The sequence below is a fragment of the Leiobunum rupestre genome, chromosome 1 (assembly GCF_980474605.1).
Source record: "Leiobunum rupestre chromosome 1, qqLeiRupe1.1.hap1, whole genome shotgun sequence".
Classification (NCBI taxonomy): domain Eukaryota; kingdom Metazoa; phylum Arthropoda; class Arachnida; order Opiliones; family Sclerosomatidae; genus Leiobunum; species Leiobunum rupestre.
The window spans coordinates 98,458,640-98,484,067 of NC_143384.1; the positions used below are offsets into that span (position 1 = coordinate 98,458,640).

Consider the following 25,428-nt stretch of genomic DNA (forward strand, 5'->3'; position numbering starts at 1 on the left):
TCAAATCGGAAACTTGACCATTGCAGCCCATTCCCGTTCTACAAATTGTCCATTAATACCCCCATTCAAAATTATCGCGACTTAAATCCACTCCCGAACTCAAAATTACATTTTATTTATAAATTCCCGAACTCAAAATTACATTTTATTTATAAATTCCCGAACTCAAAATTACATTTTCTTTTTAAATTCCCGAACTCAAAATTACATTTGGTCATCCATTCCCGAACTCAAAATTACATTTGGTCATCCATTCCCGAACTCAAAATTACATTTGGTCATCCATTCCCGAACTCAAAATTACATTTGGTCATCCATTCCCGAACTCAAAATTACATTTGGTCATCCATTCCCGAACTCAAAATTACATTTGGTCATCCATTCCCGAACTCAAAATTACATTTGGTCATCCATTCCCGAACTCAAAATTACATTTGGTCATCCATTCCCGAACTCAAAATTACATTTGGTCATCCATTCCCGAACTCAAAATTACATTTGGTCATCCATTCCCGAACTCAAAATTACATTTGGTCATCCATTCCCGAACTCAAAATTACATTTGGTCATCCATTCCCGAACTCAAAATTACATTTGGTCATCCATTCCCGAACTCAAAATTACATTTGGTCATCCATTCCCGAACTCAAAATTACATTTGGTCATCCATTCCCGAACTCAAAATTACATTTGGTCATCCATTCCCGAACTCAAAATTACATTTGGTCATCCATTCCCGAACTCAAAATTACATTTGGTCATCCATTCCCGAACTCAAAATTACATTTGGTCATCCATTCCCGAACTCAAAATTACATTTGGTCATCCATTCCCGAACTCAAAATTACATTTGGTCATCCATTCCCGAACTCAAAATTACATTTGGTCATCCATTCCCGAACTCAAAATTACATTTGGTCATCCATTCCCGAACTCAAAATTACATTTGGTCATCCATTCCCGAACTCAAAATTACATTTGGTCATCCATTCCCGAACTCAAAATTACATTTGGTCATCCATTCCCGAACTCAAAATTACATTTGGTCATCCATTCCCGAACTCAAAATTACATTTTGTCATCCATTCCCGAACTCAAAATTACATTTTGTCATCCATTCCCGAACTCAAAATTACATTTGGTCATCCATTCCCGAACTCAAAATTACATTTGGTCATCCATTCCCGAACTCAAAATTACATTTGGTCATCCATTCCCGAACTCAAAATTACATTTGGTCATCCATTCCCGAACTCAAAATTACATTTGGTCATCCATTCCCGAACTCAAAATTACATTTTGTCATCCATTCCTGAACTCAAAATTACATTTTGTCATCCATTCCCGAACTCAAAATTACATTTTGTCATCCATTCCCGAACTCAAAATTACATTTTGGTCATCCATTCCCGAACTCAAAATTACATTTGGTCATCCATTCCCGAACTCAAAATTACATTTGGTCATCCATTCCCGAACTCAAAATTACATTTGGTCATCCATTCCCGAACTCAAAATTACATTTGGTCATCCATTCCCGAACTCAAAATTACATTTGGTCATCCATTCCCGAACTCAAAATTACATTTGGTCATCCATTCCCGAACTCAAAATTACATTTTGTCATCCATTCCTGAACTCAAAATTACATTTTGTCATCCATTCCCGAACTCAAAATTACATTTTGTCATCCATTCCTGAACTCAAAATTACATTTTGTCATCCATTCCCGAACTCAAAATTACATTTGGTCATCCATTCCCGAACTCAAAATTACATTTGGTCATCCATTCCCGAACTCAAAATTACATTTGGTCATCCATTCCCGAACTCAAAATTACATTTGGTCATCCATTCCCGAACTCAAAATTACATTTGGTCATCCATTCCCGAACTCAAAATTACATTTGGTCATCCATTCCCGAACTCAAAATTACATTTGGTCATCCATTCCCGAACTCAAAATTACATTTGGTCATCCATTCCCGAACTCAAAATTACATTTGGTCATCCATTCCCGAACTCAAAATTACATTTGGTCATCCATTCCCGAACTCAAAATTACATTTGGTCATCCATTCCCGAACTCAAAATTACATTTGGTCATCCATTCCCGAACTCAAAATTACATTTGGTCATCCATTCCCGAACTCAAAATTACATTTGGTCATCCATTCCCGAACTCAAAATTACATTTGGTCATCCATTCCCGAACTCAAAATTACATTTGGTCATCCATTCCCGAACTCAAAATTACATTTGGTCATCCATTCCCGAACTCAAAATTACATTTGGTCATCCATTCCCGAACTCAAAATTACATTTGGTCATCCATTCCCGAACTCAAAATTACATTTTGTCATCCATTCCCGAACTCAAAATTACATTTGGTCATCCATTCCCGAACTCAAAATTACATTTGGTCATCCATTCCCGAACTCAAAATTACATTTGGTCATCCATTCCCGAACTCAAAATTACATTTGGTCATCCATTCCCGAACTCAAAATTACATTTTGTCATCCATTCCTGAACTCAAAATTACATTTTGTCATCCATTCCCGAACTCAAAATTACATTTTGGTCATCCATTCCCGAACTCAAAATTACATTTGGTCATCCATTCCCGAACTCAAAATTACATTTGGTCATCCATTCCCGAACTCAAAATTACATTTGGTCATCCATTCCCGAACTCAAAATTACATTTGGTCATCCATTCCCGAACTCAAAATTACATTTGGTCATCCATTCCCGAACTCAAAATTACATTTGGTCATCCATTCCCGAACTCAAAATTACATTTGGTCATCCATTCCCGAACTCAAAATTACATTTGGTCATCCATTCCCGAACTCAAAATTACATTTGGTCATCCATTCCCGAACTCAAAATTACATTTGGTCATCCATTCCCGAACTCAAAATTACATTTGGTCATCCATTCCCGAACTCAAAATTACATTTGGTCATCCATTCCCGAACTCAAAATTACATTTGGTCATCCATTCCCGAACTCAAAATTACATTTGGTCATCCATTCCCGAACTCAAAATTACATTTGGTCATCCATTCCCGAACTCAAAATTACATTTGGTCATCCATTCCCGAACTCAAAATTACATTTGGTCATCCATTCCCGAACTCAAAATTATGATGATTTTCCTTTGAAAGAGGAGCCGGGTTCGATCCCAACTGGTGGCACTGGGCGAAAACTCGGAACCACTCCTTCTGTTTTGAGTTTGCAAGTTATCTTCAACTGGTTAGGGGTTTTTCCCCGAGTTCTTCCGTAGGGAGCTGTTGGTTCGCGTGGCATGAAGGGCTTGCCAACACCCTCCTAGGCATTGTAACCCGGCCACCTAAATTAATGGCGTTTTAAGTCGCCCGATGACTCGGACCTAAGGTGGTGCTTAGGGTATTAGCCTCTAGCTGATAATTATTATTATTTTATTTTATTTAACATGCAGGTAAGCGTTTATTCTGCACAAACATTTTAGAAAATATTAACGTAGTTACGCAAGAAAATAAACAACATAAAGTTCTTTAATAGCATTAAGGATATGAAATAAAATCAAATATTATTTTTTAAAGAAACCCGGAATTAAAAACAGCTCTTGAGTTGTAATATTCCATTTTTTCCGTGACTACACCACTGGCCAAAAATTCGTTAAACAGAGATTTTATATTATTTTAAGCATTCTTTTGGTTATCGAGCGAAATTTGAAATGATAATTTCATTAGGTTCAATACATTTAAAATGAGCAGTAAAATATTTCAACAAATTTTGTACAATTCGTTTTTGTTCACCTCAAATTTTGTACAATTTGTTTTTGTTCACCTCAAATTTTGTACAATTTGTTTTTGTTCACCTCAAATTTTGTACAATTTGTTTTTGTTCACCTCAAATTTTGTACAATTTGTTTTTGTTCACCTCAAATTTTGTACAATTTGTTTTTGTTCACCTCAAATTTTGTACAATTTGTTTTTGTTCACCTCAAATTTTGTACAATTTGTTTTTGTTCACCTCAAATTTTGTACAATTTGTTTTTGTTCACCTCAAATTTTGTACAATTTGTTTTTGTTCACCTCAAATTTTGTACAATTTGTTTTTGTTCACCTCAAATTTTGTACAATTTGTTTTTGTTCACCTCAAATTTTGTACAATTTGTTTTTGTTCAACTAAAATTTTGTACAATTTGTTTTTGTTCAACTAAAATTTTGTACAATTTGTTTTTGTTCAACTAAAATTTTGTACAATTTGTTTTTGTTCAACTAAAATTTTGTACAATTTGTTTTTGTTCAACTAAAATTTTGTACAATTTGTTTTTGTTCAACTAAAATTTTGTACAATTTGTTTTTGTTCAACTAAAATTTTGTACAATTTGTTTTTGTTCAACTAAAATTTTGTACAATTTGTTTTTGTTCAACTAAAATTTTGTACAATTTGTTTTTGTTCAACTAAAATTTTGTACAATTCGTTTTTGTTCGCCTCAATTTTTTCGTACAAAATGAAGCGTACAATTCGTTTTTGTTCACCTCAATGTTTTTGTCCAAAATGAAGCAACACCTAACCCTATCTATTGTTAATTTCTACCCGCAACACATTTTATAAGATACTGATATAAAAACACGTTCACACGTTGCTTTGATATCGATTCAAAACGTTTTGAAGAAGTTGCGCGAACCACGATAAATCGTGTTATACCGATTCAAACCTTTTTTCCCGCTTACGTTCGAACGTAGCTTAAATCATTAAACATTCTTTGCTTTTCATTTAAATGTTTTCCGAAAATCAAATAAATCTTGTAGTTTCAAGGTAATTAAATTAATTGAAATTTAAGAAAAACTAAGCCCCCACTTCTGAAATTTTCCGCAATCCTTTATCTAGGTTTTAGAAATTCAGTAGGCATTTCGTTAAAAAGTTTTAATCTCATTTAGAATTGAATCAAAATTGAAGATAAAAATATGAAGGGTTATCTCGAATTTCGAACCCAAGGACGGTTATATAACAGTCATAAAATTTTGACCGAAACGTGACGAACCTTGAGAGGGCCTGTTTAAATAGGAAACCACACGGGGGGGGACACTAACGAGGGTGATATCGGAAAGATGTAGCACCTTAAGGTATAACGTACATCACCTCAGCCGATACTTCTTCGCGAAGGTTTCAAGACGGGTACGATCTATGCGGGCTAAAGCTAAAAATGGGTTATATAACCAGGTTGGAATTTTTCGAAAAACATCGCCGCGGCACGATTGAGGAATCTTGTTAAGTTTCAAAAGGACTGGTTTCAAACCTTTTTTCTGCCTTTAAAACGGAATTTAAATATTGGAGGCAAAGGGAACTCCACCTACCAACCTCTGGCAAACATTTCATTGGATAGGGATAACTGTCGAATAGAAATTTAGCGCGGAAATTAATCTTTAGTGTTTTAATTAAATTTAGTTCAAATCGATATTTGTATTTCGACTGTATGTTTCTCCCGCCACTACGTATAATAAGATAATTTCAACTTGGAAGAGAATTACTTCGTGGTGAAAATACTTTCTTAACAGAGGGTATATTATTCGTAATTATTTATAATTGTGAAATATAATTTGAAGTTCGCGTGTGTCGTGTATTCCCTTTCCTATTCCCGTCTCGAAAGAGTCATATTTGCTTTCAATTTTACACGATTTTTATAAGCTAAAATGAAGGTGAGTTGCGTTTGTTGAATTTTTTTACTCGTCCCTTTTAAGTGTAATTATTAAATTAAATTTATTTCTTATACGCGCTGTATTTTATTCCCACTTTAATCGCTATATTTAAATGCTCAATTGACGAACACTCTTTTCCAATCTAAAATATACGTGAAATTAAGGGACTTGGTAGTTTTGAATAAGTTTAATGGTCCACGTCTTCAAAATAGTTCTCTCGAGGGCGTAATTATTCTGGCTAAATTTCAACGACACGTTTAGTGAAAAGTACTCATAGTCGCCAGCTCGGCGCGGATTCCGACTTTATGAACTAATAAACTTAATTTTCCAATGTAATAGTTTTAGAATCATTTGGAAAACTCAGAGGGAGCCTGCAAAGATACACGTCCGTTTCAAGCGAATGACATTAGCAGGATAAGGAGTTGAATACTTATCGCGTAGATAATTCACTTCTGGTAGTAGTTGAGATATTATTTTCCACGTGGGTTCGAATCTGGGTGACTACAGTAAAAGATTTTCATTATTATCAATTTTTTGTAAACCTTGTTTATAAAATGGAAAATCTTAACATGAATATATTTTTAAAAGCGTGCAACTAAAGTTTTATAACAGTTAGTTTTATTGAAATATATTTATTTATACTTGGGGTGTCGTGGTCGAGCTCTATCCAGGCACAGTGCCGTATTCATTCATGGCAGCTTGGATTAATAATAGTGTTGCCTGGATGTATCACTTCGACATTTTTCTGACCACAAATGGCTTTTACGACCCTCGCACCACGTAGCGGGAATTTGTTGAAACTCTCGTAACAAATTAATGCTTTTAATTCTAGGCTTAAAATCGCGATTTGCAACTTCGATCTTGGTTTGGTTTCTCTTACATAGAGGTAATTGATATTACAATATTAAACTTCTTCTTTTTAGGCCTAAGTCATCAAGCGACTTTTTAAAGCCATTAATTCAGATGGCCCGGTTACAATGCGTAGGAGGCAAGGTTCGAAAACAAAAAAACCCGACCCAAAAAACCCAGTGGGTTTTTTGGACCCACCCACCCCAAAAAACCCATTTGAAATTTCATATTTTAATGAAAAGGCATTTTTTCAAGGTGCAATGACCACTTCAATATATATATATATATATAGTAATTTACAAAGTTAACCGGCTTGTTAACTTAATAGTTGAAACTTGAGACTTAGTCCTTTGGTTCAGCTTTGCTGCCTTTGCAGTATCTGTACACTTTTACAAGCTTTTCAGATTTTTCTGACACAAAAAAGTGAAGCAGTCTACCTAGCAGACGATATCTAGTCCCTACAATCTTTAGTAGCAGGGCTCGACATAGGACATTTCTAATTTCTCTTGATTTGGGGGTTTTTTGACATATCATGTAATACAAATATGGTAATAGTATACTAAAATAAAAAACCACCCGAATAAAAAACCCAAGAAAAACCTACTGGGTTGGGTTTTTGGAAAAAACCCGGGTTTTTCGAACCCTGGTAGGAGGGTGGTGGCAATCCCTTCATGCCACGCGATAAAATTGACTTGTAGTGATAATATGGGAACTGGGAAGATCCAAGTCCTTAAGCCTAACCATTTTTCAAAATCCCGATCGCCAGAGCAGAACCCGTAACAAACGGAAACGGATTTCAAACGACTCCGTAGAAAACACATCGTCGCGTTCTAAATTCTTCCCCTTCACAAATGCGCATTGGCGGACGTGGCGAAATATATATATGCATATCCAGGTAACACTGTTATTAATCCAAGATGGCAGGGGCGCCTCAACCACGGTTGGACATCATGATATTTTTTTAGTAGTCAACCTGACTAGTGAGCCTCCTACCTTAATTTATTTTAATGGTCATTGCCGGCCCGAGGCCAGTTTTAGGACGGAGCGAGATCCGATTATGGCGCCCCCCTTGCTTGCCCCTAATATAAAAATATTTTTTCCTTTATTTTTCCTTTACCATTGAGGCACCCCCTGAGACTTGGCCCCTGGAGCGGCCGAACCGTTCGCCCTATGGTAAGGCCGACCCTGTTAATAGTGACTGACTAGTGAGCCTCCTATTTTAATTTATTTCAGTAGTCACTGACTAGGGGGGTATGAAAACAATTAGGCCAGCCAACATTTTGCTTTACCCAACAGAATTAAAATAGGAGTTTATTATCATTTGCGTTTCATGATTTTGGCCGATCACGATTTTTTCATGACTAGTATAAAATGATAATATCATCAATTGACGCGTTAATTTGAGATCGAGATTCTGAATCGGAACTTGTATGAGGCGCAGTGGACTCTCTGACTCTTGATAAAATACGCGAAAAAGTAGATTAATCCATAATTAAAAAACTTACTAATAACTCGTACCAATAGGTCTTCGAGCATACAAAAAACGCGAAACTATTGGTACGAGTTTTTAGTAAGTTTTTTAATTTCTTCAAATTTGTTTAGGATTTAGCTATATTATACCTTTTAATTATGGACTAATCTACTTTTTCGCGTATTTTATCATCCTTCTCGCAGTCCATAGGTGGTTTCTTCTAACTTAACTTCTCTGTACTCTTTATTTTCTACAAGCGTCTTGTGATTTTTTTTAAATAAAATGGGATTGATGAACGATGAATTTATGAGACGCCATATTCGCCATTATTTATGAATATTGAGCTAAATTTCTCACAACACCCCCCCCCCCCTCTTGTGACGCATTGGCCCCTGCCCTTGGTGGGCCCTAGGCTTCAGCCTTATGGAGAGGGGAACGGAACGGCTCGTGCGCTTTAACCTCGTCGAAAGACGTCAGCTGTAGGGAACCAATGAGATATCGGAATGACTTTAATTGTTTTTAGGGAGAAGTTTGCTGTTAGTGCGCGAAGTTAATGGGTCGAAGTCGCCGTAGGTCGTGGTTTTCTGTTCACGTCTTCGGTTACTTCTCTACGCTGATCCGCGGAATGGTCTTACGCGACCGTCAGCGCGGCTATGCTTTCCTAAGAGGGGAATACTGGTTCGGCACCGTCGACGGTGGCTCGTCGGTTGCCTCGAAATGGTCGTCGGTCAATTATTTTTTCGATGGGTGTACGCGATTCGCGACCGAAAACTATCGCTACGCCCCCTTTGGTTAGCCTTTGAAACCTAAAAGCAGACGCTATTAGTTTTTTCCTCATCTTTATTCGTAAATTTGACTTTATAAATAATGATATTTGCGTTTTAATATAATTTTGGCATCGTTTGCTTATATTTTGATAAGTTTTTTATTAAGAAAAAACGTTTTTATGACTTTTTAATTAGTCGTTAGCAGACGCTAGATCGTAGGCGCAACCTCTGAGAAGCTTGCGCCGTTACGCCACCTAGACTCGTTTTGATCTCGAATAAGTGTTCCAAATAACAGTTGCGTTAACTGATCCGCATTTACGTTCATCAGACATAATCAAAATGAAAATGATAATTTCAACCTGAAATTAAGCTGAATTCATTGTAAGCAGACAATCGGAAGGTAATGAGCAAATTGCAGGTATCTCTGTTATTTTTTTCATATCCTCAGACTAAATTCCTTTGGAAATTTTAATGACTGTTTATTTGTCACTTTGGCTTGTACCGCGATTTAGGAGTCGGGTAAGAAGAGTAAGGCTATGACGTCATATTACTCCGATTCTGTGGTGGCAAATAGTTCGAGTCGGAGTGAAAACTTTATTCCAAAATGGCTGCCTGTGACCTTTTTAGCAGATACATTCGGGCTAGCAGACGACAAAATCCGATTTACTCTCTTGACACCTCCTTTTCCGAAGCAGTAAAAAGAGTAGCCCTAATACTCCGGCACAAGCGAATAGTTTATGGGCCGGAGTAATTCTCATCCCCGGAACAGGCGAATAAAACGTTTTAGGGTAAAAAGAATACACTTTTAGTCCTAGAACAGGTGAAAAGAAACCAGCTAACATGAGATTAGTTTGCTGAGTCAGGTGGATATAAACGATTAACCGAATCTGACGTATTATCTTCTAATATCTGAAAATTACGCCCTGAATCACCAAATCAGTTGTTGTCCGTTATAAACTCTAGTATGGGATTTGTGGTCAAGGGGAATTTAAATTTACATTTAAAATTTTATGAAGATAACCATTTTAGCGAATATTATTTAGTTTCTTAAAAGTTGTCATTTTCAAACGAAATGTCTGCTAAATCTAGTGAGAGAAAAGAAAAATATCAGACTATGAACTGCCCTTTTCGTGTAAATGACGCGACTGAAGTTCGCAAATACGAAGCTAAATGAATCATTTCGGCATCCTCGGGAAAATAAAACCAGCTCTCGAACGCCAGTTATTATCTGAAAACTATTCACCAGTTTCCAACAGGTTTGGACATAAGGCACTAATCCCGGAATTTGACTACTAAAATAAATGCTTTGACGACTAAAATAAATGCTTTGACGACTAAAATAAATGCTTTGACGACTAAAATAAATGCTTTGACGACTAAAATAAATGCTTTGACGACTAAAATAAATGCTTTGACGACTAAAATAAATGCTTTGACGACTAAAATAAATGCTTTGACGACTAAAATAAATGCTTTGACGACTAAAATAAATGCTTTGACGACTAAAATAAATGCTTTGACGACTAAAATAAATGCTTTGACGACTAAAATAAATGCTTTGACGACTAAAATAAATGCTTTGACGACTAAAATAAATGCTTTGACGACTAAAATAAATGCTCTGACGACTAAAATAAATGCTTTGACGACTAAAATAAATGCTTTGACGACTAAAATAAATGCTTTGACGACTAAAATAAATGCTTTGACGACTAAAATAAATGCTTTGACGACTAAAATAAATGCTTTGACGACTAAAATAAATGCTTTGACGACTAAAATAAATGCTTTGACGACTAAAATAAATGCTTTGACGACTAAAATAAATGCTTTGACGACTAAAATAAATGCTTTGACGACTAAAATAAATGCTTTGACGACTAAAATAAATGCTTTGACGACTAAAATAAATGCTTTGACGACTAAAATAAATGCTTTGACGACTAAAATAAATGCTTTGACGACTAAAATAAATGCTTTGACGACTAAAATAAATGCTTTGACGACTAAAATAAATGCTTTGACGACTAAAATAAATGCTTTGACGACTAAAATAAATGCTTTGACGACTAAAATAAATGCTTTGACGACTAAAATAAATGCTTTGACGACTAAAATAAATGCTTTGACGACTAAAATAAATGCTTTGACGACTAAAATAAATGCTTTGACGACTAAAATAAATGCTTTGACGACTAAAATAAATGCTTTGACGACTAAAATAAATGCTTTGACGACTAAAATAAATGCTTTGACGACTAAAATAAATGATCTGACGACTAAAATAAATGATCTGACGACTAAAATAAATGATCTGACGACTAAAATAAATGATCTGACGACTAAAATAAATGATCTGACGACTAAAATATTCATAAATAATGGCGAGTATGGCGTATCATAAATTCATCATTCATCGATGAATCCCTTTTTAATTAAAAAAATAACATCATGTAACTCAAGAGATAATAAAACTCCTATTTGAATTCTGACGGGTAAAGCAAAATGTTTCAATCCAGTTCACCCTGCAAAGATAAATTGTATTTCTTCTGACTTAGTCGGTTTCTATTACTAGCCAACCTGGCGGCATCCCAAAAAGCACTTGGTGATGCAAATCAGTTAAAGTTTTTTATGGTTGGCGTTAGTTGAAAAAATTACCATAGATACTACGGTTTATAAATTTTTTTGGTGTACCCACAAGCGGCGAACGGTCACGTTTCTGAAGAGATATCTTGGCTTCTTTTGGATAAAATTAAGAAGAAAATAAGATGTCAAGGACATTTAAGTATACAATCCCCCCATGTTATAATTTTATTTTAAATAACAAATTTAAATTTGAACAAATTTTCAATCGTCTTGTACATTAGCTTATTGCTTAATAAACCCAAGAGGAATATTAACGAAAATGAATTTTTCAAGTTACCTGGTTTTGGAAATAAGGTAGCGGAAGTCTTAACACGTTAATTTAAATTAATTTTTAGACAAACCGAATTTTTCAAGTTACCTAGTTTTGGAAATAAGGTAGCGAAACTCTTAACACGTTAATTTAAATTAATTTTTAGACGAACCGAATTTTTCAAGTTACCTGCTTTTGGAAATAAGGTAGCGAAACCCGAACGAGTTAGATGGCGCCTGTATCAATTGGCACGAAATTCAAATATGACAATAGTGCGTACGCGGGTTGTGGGGTCCCGTGAATTGACAGAAATCTCACTTAAAATTAAAATTTATTAATAGAATATTCAACCAAGGCGTTCCTAATTTTAAAAAAATATGTAACTTTTCATCAATCATCAATCCCATTTTATTTAAAAAAAATCACATCATGTAACTCAAGAGATAAACTCCTATTTGAATTCTGACTGGTAAAGCGAAATGTTGACTGCCTTCTTGTTTTTATACCCCCATTTTTACCCCACTAGTCAGTGACTACTAAAATAAATTAAGATAGGAAGCTTATGTCCAACCCTGGTCCCGAACCACTCGCACTGTCCTTGTCTATTCGCCGGGAACAGTATTCTTGAACTGTTCGGCGGCAAACTGTAGACTAACGAGAACCGTTTCGGGACCATTGAGTTGAGAATAATATAGAGCCCCAGACCGGATTTTCTCCATAGGCTTTAAGCGCACCATTAGTGGCAACGGGGACTGAAAATCAAGATAATGTTCGGGACTGTCCGAGCAATACTTACTCAAAAGCAGGTTAGTAGTTAGGATGGAATTTCAGACTATTTGTACAACAAGTCGCGAACGTTGTGGTGACGTCATAGCTTGGTCCGTATCAGTAGTTTGGACGGTTCCGGACTTACGAATAGTTTTCACCTAAAGTCGCCGCAGATCGAGCTGGCTTCTTCGGTGACTTCAACCCGCTTTGTTCATTTTTCTAATATTCTACCATTTAACTACATTCATCGTCGATAGTACGCCACTACTTTTCAGATCCATTTTTTATTTTTAGGGGAGGGGGGGGGGTGCACGACTTGATCAAAACCTTGACCCCATATTTCACGTTAAGTATAAATAACCCGCGCGCACTTATTAACTTTTCAAAATTTTAATGGAATTTAATTTTTAAAGCACGCGCGGCGAATTTTTATGTTGCATCTTTTTAAGGGTCCAGGCTTCAGAGCCCGATCATGTCCTTGATCCGAAAGTAATTATATTTCCGATGTGTATAAATAACCTCTTATTAACTATTTAAATCTTCCTTTAACCACGCACGACAAGTTTATTGTTCAATCTATTTGGAATTTTTTATGGGGTTCCAGGGCCCGATAAAGTCCTTGATCCCAGGGTGGACTGGTGTAAACCATGGTTTAAATCATAGTTTAATCCAAGTGATTTAAAAAAAAGTTTTTTATGTTATTTTAATTAACTAAAAATTATTATAAAATGTTTGTACATTTTCTTACCGAAGTGATTACATTTCAAAAACATTTACAAAGTGGCCACACATCGTATATTTTCAATACCTTCCTATAAATTCCTTAGTTTTCTCATTTAGTATAACCCGAAAACATTCCGTCGTCGTGTACCCTTCTTCATCCTACATTTCACTTCATTTTATCTACTGTTTTTTCGATAATAATCCTTATTTTTGCTTATGGTTTTTCCTATATTTTCCTTTAATTCGCTTGAAAATTTCCCATTTTTTTCTATAACATTTTCAAAGAGATAATGCATGGTTTAATCTAGGCATGTGATTTTTTACTCGTATTAATTTTTAATTAATTGGTAATACGGTTAAACAAAAGCGAAAAAAAGTAAAATAAAGCAGTGTTTAAAAAAACCTTATTTGAACCAAAAAACCTAGTTTAAAATAAACAGAACGTTTTTTTGCGTTTTTATGAAAAAAAGTTTTTTTTCCAAACTTGCTTGATCCTAAAGTTAGTTTTTCCCGTTGAGTATAAATAACCAGTGTCCTATTATTAACTTCCTGAAAATGGCAGGCGACGATAGAAGTACGGCATTTGAAAATCCATTTTTACACATATCTAAAGGGATTTGTGTTGTGTATTAGTTTCACCTAGGAGCAACAAACTGTATTTGTTACTCCTAGGTTTCACGTACTGTGTCCGCCGCCGCCGGTGTTCCCACGATTTGTCGCGGTGCGTTAGGGGTAAAAAGACACGTGTCAATCGATTGGAAATCTCATACCCTCACCGGCATTGTTAACATTTGCGACTTCGGGCCCCCGGAAGTGGGGCATTTGCCCATTTGAGTAATTGTTGGTGATTTAATTTCTAGCGATTTTCGACTTCAAATGCACATACCTTTTTTTTAATTAAGACCGACTTTGTTGTAAATTATATTTTTAGTTAGTACTGATTATTTGCGGTTTGTCTAGAAATTAATTTACATTAACGTGCTCGCGTTTCGCTACCTAATTTCCGAAACGAGGTAACTCGAAAAATGCGGTTTGTCTAGAAATTAAATTAAATTAAAGTGTTCGCGTTTCGCTATTTCATTTCTAAAACCAGGTAACTTGAAAAGTTCATTTTCGATAAAATTCCTCTTGGGTTTGTTAAGTTAAGGTACAAGATGATTGTAAATTTGCTGAAATTAAAATTTAATATTTAAAATATATATCGGGAGGATTGTGTGTACTTAAATGTCCGTGACATCTTGTTAGAATTTCAACCCCATATTCGATACGAAATAACCGAAAATATTTCAAAAGAGTGACTGTTTTCCTAATCATATACAAACCGAAAATTATCTGAATAAAATCTAATTTTTTTTCATAATAAATCGTTTTATAACCGCGAAAAATTGGTGGTTTGTTTTCGCCTGTTCTAGGACTTACGTCGTTAGTGTACTCTTTTTACCCTAAAACGTTTTATTCGCCTGTTTCGGGGATGATAATTACTCCGGCCCATAAACTATTCGCTTGTTCCGGATTATTAGGGCTACTCTTTTTACTCCTTCGGAAAAGGAGGTGTCAAGAGGGTAAATCGGATTTTATCGTCTACTAGCCAGAATGTATCTGCTAAAAAGGCCACAGGAATAAAGTTTTTACTTCGACTCAAACTATTCGCCACCACAGAATCCGAGTAAATTACGTAATGGCGTTACTCTTCTTACCCTACTTCGAAATCCCGAAACAAGCAAAAAGAAACCACCTGTAATCCATAAATAAACAGTTAACCGAAATTTTTATGAATTATCGAAAATTTGACGATTAACTTTTTTTCCGTCAAGCTCTAGGCGTTTCTATAATTTTTCCAAAATGTGATAATTCAGGCACGTAATTTTGTCGTTTTCTATCCAATTCACCCTGCAAAGATAAATGGAATTTCTTCTGACTTAGTCGGTTTCTATTACTAGCCAACCCGACGGCATCCCAAAAAGCACTTGGTGATACAAAACAGTTAATACGTTTTTTATGGTTGACGTTGGTTGAAGCGGCGAACGGTCACGTTTCTGAAGAGATATCTTGGCTTCTTTTGGATGAAATTAAGAAGAAAACAAGATGTCAAGGACATTTAAGTACACAATCCCCCCATGTTATAATTTTATTTTAAATAAATTTAAATTTGAACAAATTTTCAATCGTCTTGTACATTAGCTTAATAAACCCAGGAGAAATTTTGTCGAAATGAATTTTTCAAGTTACCTGCTTTTGGAAATAAGGTAGCGAAACCCGAACGAGTTAGATGGCGCTAGTATCAAGTGGCACGAAATTCAAATATGGCAATAGTACGTACGTGGGTTGTAGGATCCCGCGAATTGGCCAGAAATCTCAAAATTAAATTTATTATAGAATATTCGACCAAGTCGTTCTTAATTTAAGACCAAAATGTCCAAAATGGGAAAATGATGACCCTTCTAAACATAATTGTTGAAGAGTTATGTGGAATACGGCACTGGTGGCATCGGCTACACTGTACGTGAGCCCATAAATTTTATCATCACGGCAAATTTAAAAAGATGGCGCTTCAGGCACTACAATTAACACGAAACCGAAGTTTCTCGATGAATTGTATGTTTGGTGCATAGATATAAGAAATGTATATAAAGGTCTAAATAAATTTCGGGGCGTCTAAGCCTAACATAAAATACGGAATTGACACTTAGCAGACACCGAGGAAGGCACGTGACCAAGAGCGCGAGCTCTCTTAGCATTTTAGTACTAAGCGTTTGACCTTTCCACAGGCCGTAGTCTTTAGACACCATCTGTTGGTGACTTTTAGTATAATTTTTAAGCAGGAGACAATGGCTCTCGCGACGATAGCACGAGCTTTCTTAGCGATAGATAGCGCCTTATAAGGATAGCCTGTGGATATTACGCGTTTCTGCCTAGGAATATAATACTTCTTACCTGGAACAGAAATTTGTAGTCCCCCATCACGGACTCGCTGTTTTAGCTTCGGCAACGCGAGAGCTATACAATTTTGGACATACTAGCTTAGCGCCATCGTAAAAATAGGCGGAATTTTTTGTCACTATAAATTTGGCCTACCTTTCATTCAATATATTCACAACGATTTTTTGTACAAGCTGAAACACGAATATTCTACCTGGATTCTACGAAACTAATTTCGGAGATGTTTATTTAATTTGAAGACAAAATAAATAAATCTTTAACACGATTTTAAGACCTGCACGCATTTCTAACCAAGTTCCAGCGAACACGCGGACGAAATTTTGACTACGGTGTCCGCTTAGTGTCTCTAGTATCTTATGTCTGAATTCCCTCCTGTTGCCAGGACTAGGAATCCCATATTTCCCCTCCAGTATTTCCATCATCCTAGTTTCTGCTAGCTGTCACCTCCGTATTCACTCCCTTTGAAATATTTTATCTAGACCTTTATATACGTTTCCTATATCTATGGTTTGGTGTAAATTATTTGAAATTATTTTTATATATATTAGATAAGTGAGGAAAATTGGGGAATATGGTAATTTAAGTAATAACAGTTTTTGCATGTATAATTTTGTGGTCCTGCATAAGGCATCTTGGATTAATAATAGTGTTACCTGGATAAATCATTCTACAGTAAACGCGTGCATTTCGACCGCCGATGCGAGGGGGAAGAAATGAGAACGCGACGATGTGTTTTCGACGGAGGTCGTTTGAAATCTCTTTCCGTTTAATAGAAATAGCGACGGCACTTATATATGTATATGCGGATAAAGCGAGTAGAAAGATCCACATAATGTAGAATAATAAATACTTTTATTAAAAGGAGACGACTAGTTTCGCCATATCCGTTCGGGGGCTTCGTCAGGTCTAATTCAAGCATACATAATAAGCATTACAAGAAGCCTTATCTTGTGTCCCCCTTGCGGAGGTTTCTTGTATTGCTTATTATGTATGCTTGAATTAGACCTGACGAAGCCCCCGAAAGGGTATGGCGAAACTAGTCGTCTCCTTTTAATAAAAATATTTATTATTATACATTATGTGGATCTTTCTACTCGCTTTATCCGTACTGTTTCCGTTTGTTACGGGTTCTGCATTGGCGATCGGGATTTTGAAAATGGTTAGGCTTAACGACTTGGATCTTTCGTACGCGTATGTCTCGTACCATTGAGTTATTATTATTAGATTGAAGTTTCAAATCGCGCTTGCATCAAAACCCGTTATTAGGCCTAGTATTAAAAGCACGAGGCTTCGTGTTTGTTACGGTAATTTCAAGAATTTCCCGCTATGCGGTGCCGGGGGTCGTAAAAGCCATTTGTGGTCAGAAAAATGTCGAAGGTATTTTCTGGTAAGCAATGAGATGAATTGACGACAGCATTTGGAGATTTTTTTTTTATAAATCTCAATATTTATATTGCATTATTTTAAAAGCGATATATTAGTTAAACTATATCTATTTGATCATTTTAACCAATATAAACTTAACTATTTAACGGTTGAAAATTTCGAAAAGTTTTACTTGCGAAAATTGACAAAATATATATATAGATATTTCTTTATTAAAATAATTTAATATAAATATTGAGATTTATATAAAAAAAAATACTAACAAATTAGTTTTATTCTACAAACGATGTCCTACGAAGCTGCGTTGCAGTCACTACCGGCTGTAGCCTACGTGATTTAATCACCATGGCCTATGCTATAGACAAGACCTGAGCAGTAGATGCACCTAGCGGGAATACGCGGCGAATATTTTTTTCCGACCATGCACTTGCCTTGATTAATTACGTAGGTAGTGGTTTTAGGCGAGGGGCAGGTCACTTCCATTTTGGGTGCGTTTTAATCACAGTAAAATGATTAAATCAGGGTAATCAAGATTAAAAAATATAATCAAGATTAAAAAATATAATCAAGATTAAAAAATATAATCAAGATTAAAAAATATAATCAAGATTAAAAAATATAATCAAGATTAAAAATATAATCAAGATTAAAAAATATAATCAAGATTAAAAAATATAATCAAGATTAAAAAATATAATCAAGATTAAAAAATATAATCAAGATTAAAAAATATAATCAAGATTAAAAAATATAATCAAGATTAAAAAATATAATCAAGATTAAAAAATATAATCAAGATTAAAAAATATAATCAAGATTAAAAAATATAATCAAGATTAAAAAATATAATCAAGATTAAAAAATATAATCAAGATTAAAAAATATAATCAAGATTAAAAAATATAATCAAGATTAAAAAATATAATCAAGATTAAAAAATATAATCAAGATTAAAAAATATAATCAAGATTAAAAAATATAATCAAGATTAAAAAATATAATCAAGATTAAAAAATATAATCAAGATTAAAAAATATAATCAAGATTAAAAAATATAATCAAGATTAAAAAATATAATCAAGATTAAAAAATATAATCAAGATTAAAAAATATAATCAAGATTAAAAAATATAATCAAGATTAAAAAATATAATCAAGATTAAAAAATATAATCAAGATTAAAAAATATAATCAAGATTAAAAAATATAATCAAGATTAAAAAATATAATCAAGATTAAAAAATATAATCAAGATTAAAAAATATAATCAAGATTAAAAAATATAATCAAGATTAAAAAATATAATCAAGATTAAAAAATATAATCAAGATTATATTTTTGAATCTTATATTTTTGAATCTTATATTTTTGAATCTTATATTTTTGAATCTTATATTTTTGAATCTTATATTTTTTAATCTTATATTTTTTAATCTTATATTTTTTAATCTTATATTTTTTAATCTTATATTTTTTAATCTTATATTTTTTAATCTTATATTTTTTAATCTTATATTTTTTAATCTTATATTTTTTAATCTTATATTTTTTAATCTTATATTTTTTAATCTTATATTTTTTAATCTTATATTTTTTAATCTTATATTTTTTAATCTTATATTTTTTAATCTTATATTTTTTAATCTTATATTTTTTAATCTTATATTTTTTAATCTTATATTTTTTAATCTTATATTTTTTAATCTTATATTTTTTAATCTTATATTTTTTAATCTTATATTTTTTAATCTTATATTTTTTAATCTTATATTTTTTAATCTTATATTTTTTAATCTTATATTTTTTAATCTTATATTTTTTAATCTTATATTTTTTAATCTTATATTTTTTAATCTTATATTTTTTAATCTTATATTTTTTAATCTTATATTTTTTAATCTTATATTTTTTAATCTTATATTTTTTAATCTTATATTTTTTAATCTTATATTTTTTAATCTTATATTTTTTAATCTTATATTTTTTAATCTTATATTTTTTAATCTTATATTTTTTAATCTTATATTTTTTAATCTTATATTTTTTAATCTTATATTTTTTAATCTTATATTTTTTAATCTTATATTTTTTAATCTTATATTTTTTAATCTTATATTTTTTAATCTTATATTTTTTAATCTTATATTTTTTAATCTTATATTTTTTAATCTTATATTTTTTAATCTTATATTTTTTAATCTTATATTTTTTAATCTTATATTTTTTAATCTTATATTTTTTAATCTTATATTTTTTAATCTTATATTTTTTAATCTTATATTTTTTAATCTTATATTTTTTAATCTTATATTTTTTAATCTTATATTTTTTAATCTTATATTTTTTAATCTTATATTTTTTAATCTTATATTTTTTAATCTTATATTTTTTAATCTTATATTTTTTAATCTTGATTATATATTAAATCGGATTTAATCTTTCGAGGGGTGCGTCGTTAATCAAGGAAGTGACCTGTCCTTCGGTTTTAGGGTACCAATCGCCTCAACATAGTCATTATCCCGAAGTAGACTGCCAGCTTTGACTTAGGATTGGATCGAAACTACGTTTGGAGAACACTCAAAAGACACCATTTTCATCCTTATCGAGCGACACTTCACCAAGGACTGCATGACGGTGATAGACAGCGCCGACTCGACTTCTGCAATTGGTTTTGCCTCAAGGCTGACGCACACCAGGATTTTCACGATCAACTACTGATGTCCGACGAATGTTCATTCGGAAGAGATGGGCCTTTCAACCATCAAAACCAACATATGTGGGACTACGATAATCCACACTGGGGATTTCCTCACCGCCACCAAGTGCGGTTTCGCTTAAATGTGTGGGCTGGTCTGTTAGGTGACAGAATTATTGGCCCGTCTGAACGGTCAAAACTACTTGGAGTTCCTTCAAAATGAAATATCCAACGTGTTGGACGACATTCCTCTGGCCGAGTACAGACGCATCTGGTTCCAGCAAGATGGGGCGCCACCTCACCAATATCGTGACGTGGTTGCGTATCTAAACGACGAGTTTCCTGGAAGATGGATCGGAAGAACTGGTCCTGTTCGTTGGCCTGCAAGATCCCCTGATCTAACACCACTCGACTTTTTTCTTTGGGGATTCGTAAAGGACTACGTATACCAAACACCTGTGACGAGCGTTGAAGATTTACGACAAAGAATCATCGAAGCATGTCGCCGAGTGACTCCAGAAATGGTTCGGGGAGCATTTCGCAATATGCAACATCATGCATATTTATGCATTGTATCAGAAGGTGGCATTTTTGAAAACATTTTGTAGAAGTCATTAAAAAACATTTGTCACTTGGGCTAATTATTATTTGTTTATTTTTCGAAATATTATAACTGAAATGCATGTTACCTACAATTCGTTAAAGGCTATTGCCTGCTAGTACAACTTGTTTTCCCCCCGACCTCCAAACTCAGTGAAAAATAGGTCTTTTTCAACCGAACCAAAATTATTTTTACACTTTCGACTATGCCCTACAACTTTTCTATTGAAACATTTTGCGTGACACCTACCGGTGAAAAAATAAATTTTCCAAAACGGCACAAAATCGTTCGATTTTTCTGAAATTTAGTAAACAAAGCCTTCCATACCTAACAAATAAACCCTGAAAATTTCAGAACCCTAGCATAAATACATTTTGCGGAAAATGGCCTGATCGAGCAAATTGAGACACCCTGTATATTTTCGTGAAACCGAGAAAATCCCATGCACTTATGGTCCAATATTATGCACTTATGGTCCAATATTATGCACTTATGGTCCAATATTATGCACTTATGGTCCAATATTATGCACTTATGGTCCAATATTATGCACTTATGGTCAAATATTATGCACTTATGGTCAAATATTATACACTTATGGTCAAATATTATACACTTATGGTCAAATATTATACACTTATGGTCCAATATTATACACTTATGGTCCAATATTATACACTTATGGTCCAATATTATACACTTATGGTCCAATATTATACACTTATGGTCCAATATTATACACTTATGGTCCAATATTATACACTTATGGTCCAATATTATACACTTATGGTCCAATATTATGCACTTATGGTCCAATATTATGCACTTATGGTCCAATATTATGCACTTATGGTCCAATATTATGCACTTATGGTCCAATATTATGCACTTATGGTCCAATATTATGCACTTATGGTCCAATATTATGCACTTATGGTCCAATATTATGCACTTATGGTCCAATATTATGCACTTATGGTCCAATATTATGCACTTATGGTCCAATATTATGCACTTATGGTCCAATATTATGCACTTATGGTCCAATATTATGCACTTATGGTCCAATATTATGCACTTATGGTCCAATATTATGCACTTATGGTCCAATATTATGCACTTACGGTCCAATATTATGCACTTACGGTAAGTCTTAAATGTTTATGAGGTCGATTTCCAATCATTTTAATCGGCTTTTAAACTCCTAAAAGACAGAACATTTATCTCTGAAACGTAATTTGGGGCCCGTGGAAATCGGAGGCCCGCGAAACGCTCAATTCTCTTCGGTGGCGCGTGCGCACGATTTCATTGATGCGGCGTTCGATCGGTATTAGTCACCTCTATCCGACTATAGCAGTGCCGAACCTTTGTTGTTGATCAAAGGGCGTTTTTCCCCCTTGAATAAAAATTTTACACAAAAATCAGCGGGTATAAAAAAAAACTCCCCCGTAGGCGCGATATCCGTTTGGGCGAGGGGCAGTTCACTCCAATGATTAATAGGACACCCTCGTATGATTAAATCATGATTAGATTAGTTTAAAATTTAATCTGTACAAAGATTAAAAATGATTAAATCATGATTAAATTTTTAATCATGATTATTAGAACACCCTGTAACAAAGTGATCTGCTCCTCGCGTTTGGGTCCTCGGGGGACCGTAACTTTGGGCCCTTGATTTCTCAGCGACCACTGAGGCCACAATTACGATAGTAAAGGACAGGGGTGAGGCTGCTATTATGGCCTGTGCCATCTTGTTTTTTCAGAAGGCGCGTGCGAAATTGAACGAGCCCTTCTAAATAGAAATTGTAAGCAGCACGCGCTTCAAAATATAACGCTTTTACAAGTATGTCAGGGTGACCAAGACTTCAATATTTTCCTATATTCCTAATGCCTTCCTATAATTTGCTTTATTTTCACCTATTTTCCTATACATTCACGGTCTTTTGAAAATGAAAGAACTTTTTTTGTACGTGTCATAGTACGTGTCATAGAACATCTGGTGAAAACACTGCCACTTTCGAACAAATTCCAGAAATGTGTGGGCTTTGTAAATCCGCTAAGTGATCCAATAATGCAGCGTACCAAATAAATTATCAATACTCTAAGGGATCAGAGTATACCGATATGCAATAATGATCGTATTATTTTTCCTATACTTTCTTATAATTCGAAAATAGCACGTTAATGTAAATTAATTTCTAGACAAACCGCATTTTTCGAGTTACCTATATTTTCCTATAATTCGACTATTTAGTTTCCTGTATTTTCCTATAATTCGACTATTTAGTTTCCTTCATTTTCCTATAATTCGACTATTTAGTTTCCTATATTTTTCTATAATTCGACTATTTAGTTTCCTATATTTTCCTATAATTCGCTCTAAATTCCTATTTTTACTAGGAAATTTTCAGCCTTTTCCTGTTCACCCTGGTATGTCCTGGCTGTCTGTATTACTACTTCTAGTCAAATCGCTGAACACGTTTTATTTAAGCATCTATTGATACAGACGTTTCAGCCAGCGCTAGAAAACGCGTTGGGGTGTAGTCGTAACTTTACTGTCTACAGACTTTGCCGAGGGTGTCTCACATTCGTAAAAATCCACAACCCTCTAGATAACAATTATTTTAGATATCTTGAAATCAACTTGAAAATACTGGAATCTATGCATAAACCAGTTACAAAATCTCGAAATCAACCTGAAAAACCAGAAATTAAGACGAAAATTATTCTTTGAAGTCTCAAAATCAGTTTCTGATTTCTGAAATCACTCTGCGATTCAAAATCCCGTACGCAAATGTCGCAAACCCCTCGCTGTTTAACCTACACATATTGCTGGGTTTAATAAAGAAACAGAGGCGTACCGACCCGGGTTAAGGGCGTGAACATTTAACCGGGCGCCAACTTATCTTTCATTTCCAATTGTTCCTTCAACCCGTGATAATTCTGATTCTTCCTTCAATAGAATTTTAATAATTCTATATAGGGGGCGCCATTTTGAATCTTTTCAACCGGGCGCCATATACCCTCGGTACGCCACTGTAAAGAAAGTAATTTTCTCTAAGTAGAAATTCAATGTTTAGACGATATCAGATATGATTTCCCTTTTTTTAGGGATTGGGATTGGGAACCTCTTTAAAAATCGTCTCCACTTACTTACGAGAGGTGTTTATTGCTGAGAAAATCCCATCCTTTTTTAAATGGAGATTTTTGGTTTTAAGTGGTCAAAGACATTTTCGGTTGCCATGGCAAATCGAATGGGTAGTGCAACGTCTCCTTTTGGGAAATTTCATACGTCATATAAGTCTACATTATGCCCGATTTTGAACAAAATCGGCCATAAACACCTCGGGTACTCTCCTTGTGAGTCATGCCCCCGAAGTAGAAATAAGTACACATTTTTTGATTCTACACAAAAATAAAAAATAAAACAAATTTATATCCATTTAAAATAAATTATTTAAAATAACGTATTTATGAAAAATATAATAATACAGTAATATTAAAAAATAATATATTTAAAATAATATTAATAATAATAATATATTTAGAATAATATTAATAAATAATATATTTAGAATAATAATAAATAATACATTTATAATAATATTAATAATACTTTAGAATAGTATTGAAAAGAAATAATACATTTAGAATAGTATTGAAAAGAAATAATACATTTAGAATAGTATTGAAAAGAAATAATACATTTAGAATAGTATTGAAAAGAAATAATACATTTAGAATAGTATTGAAAAGAAATAATACATTTAGAATAGTATTGAAAAGAAATAATACATTTAGAATAGTATTGAAAAGAAATAATACATTTAGAATAGTATTGAAAAGAGATATATTTAGAATAATATTGAAAAGAAATAAATTTAGAATAATATTGAAAAGAAATATATTTAGAATAATATTGAAAAGAAATATATTTAGAATAATATTGAAAAGAAATATATTTAGAATAATATTGAAAAGAAATATATTTAGAATAATATTGAAAAGAAATATATTTAGAATAATATTGAAAAGAAATATATTTAGAATAATATTGAAAAGAGATATATTTAGAATAATATTGAAAAGAGATATATTTAGAATAATATTGAAAAGAAATATATTTAGAATAATATTGAAAAGAGATATATTTAGAATAATATTGAAAAGAAATATATTTAGAATAATATTGAAAAGAAATATATTTAGAATAATATTGAAAAGAAATATATTTAGAATAATATTGAAAAGAAATATATTTAGAATAATATTGAAAAGAAATATATTTAGAATAATATTGAAAAGAAATATATTTAGAATAATATTGAAAAGAAATATATTTAGAATAATATTGAAAAGAAATATATTTAGAATAATATTGAAAAGAAATATATTTAGAATAATATTGAAAAGAAATATATTTAGAATAATATTGAAAAGAAATATATTTAGAATAATATTGAAAAGAAATATATTTAGAATAATATTGAAAAGAAATATATTTAGAATAATATTGAAAAGAAATATATTTAGAATAATATTGAAAATAAATATATTTAGAATAATATTGAAAAGAAATATGTGTTTCTATATATTTTTAATAATTCTGCAATATTCAAAAGTAGTATATTTTTTA

At 32.9% G+C, this 25,428-nt stretch overlaps 1 protein-coding gene across 1 annotated transcript in view; it reads left to right on the forward strand.

Annotated features, from left to right (window-relative positions):
* LOC149969123 (microphthalmia-associated transcription factor-like) overlaps nucleotides 1-25,428 on the forward strand; it is a 99,552-nt gene that overhangs the window by 35,671 nt on the left and 38,453 nt on the right. The gene's annotated exons all lie outside the window — the stretch shown is intronic.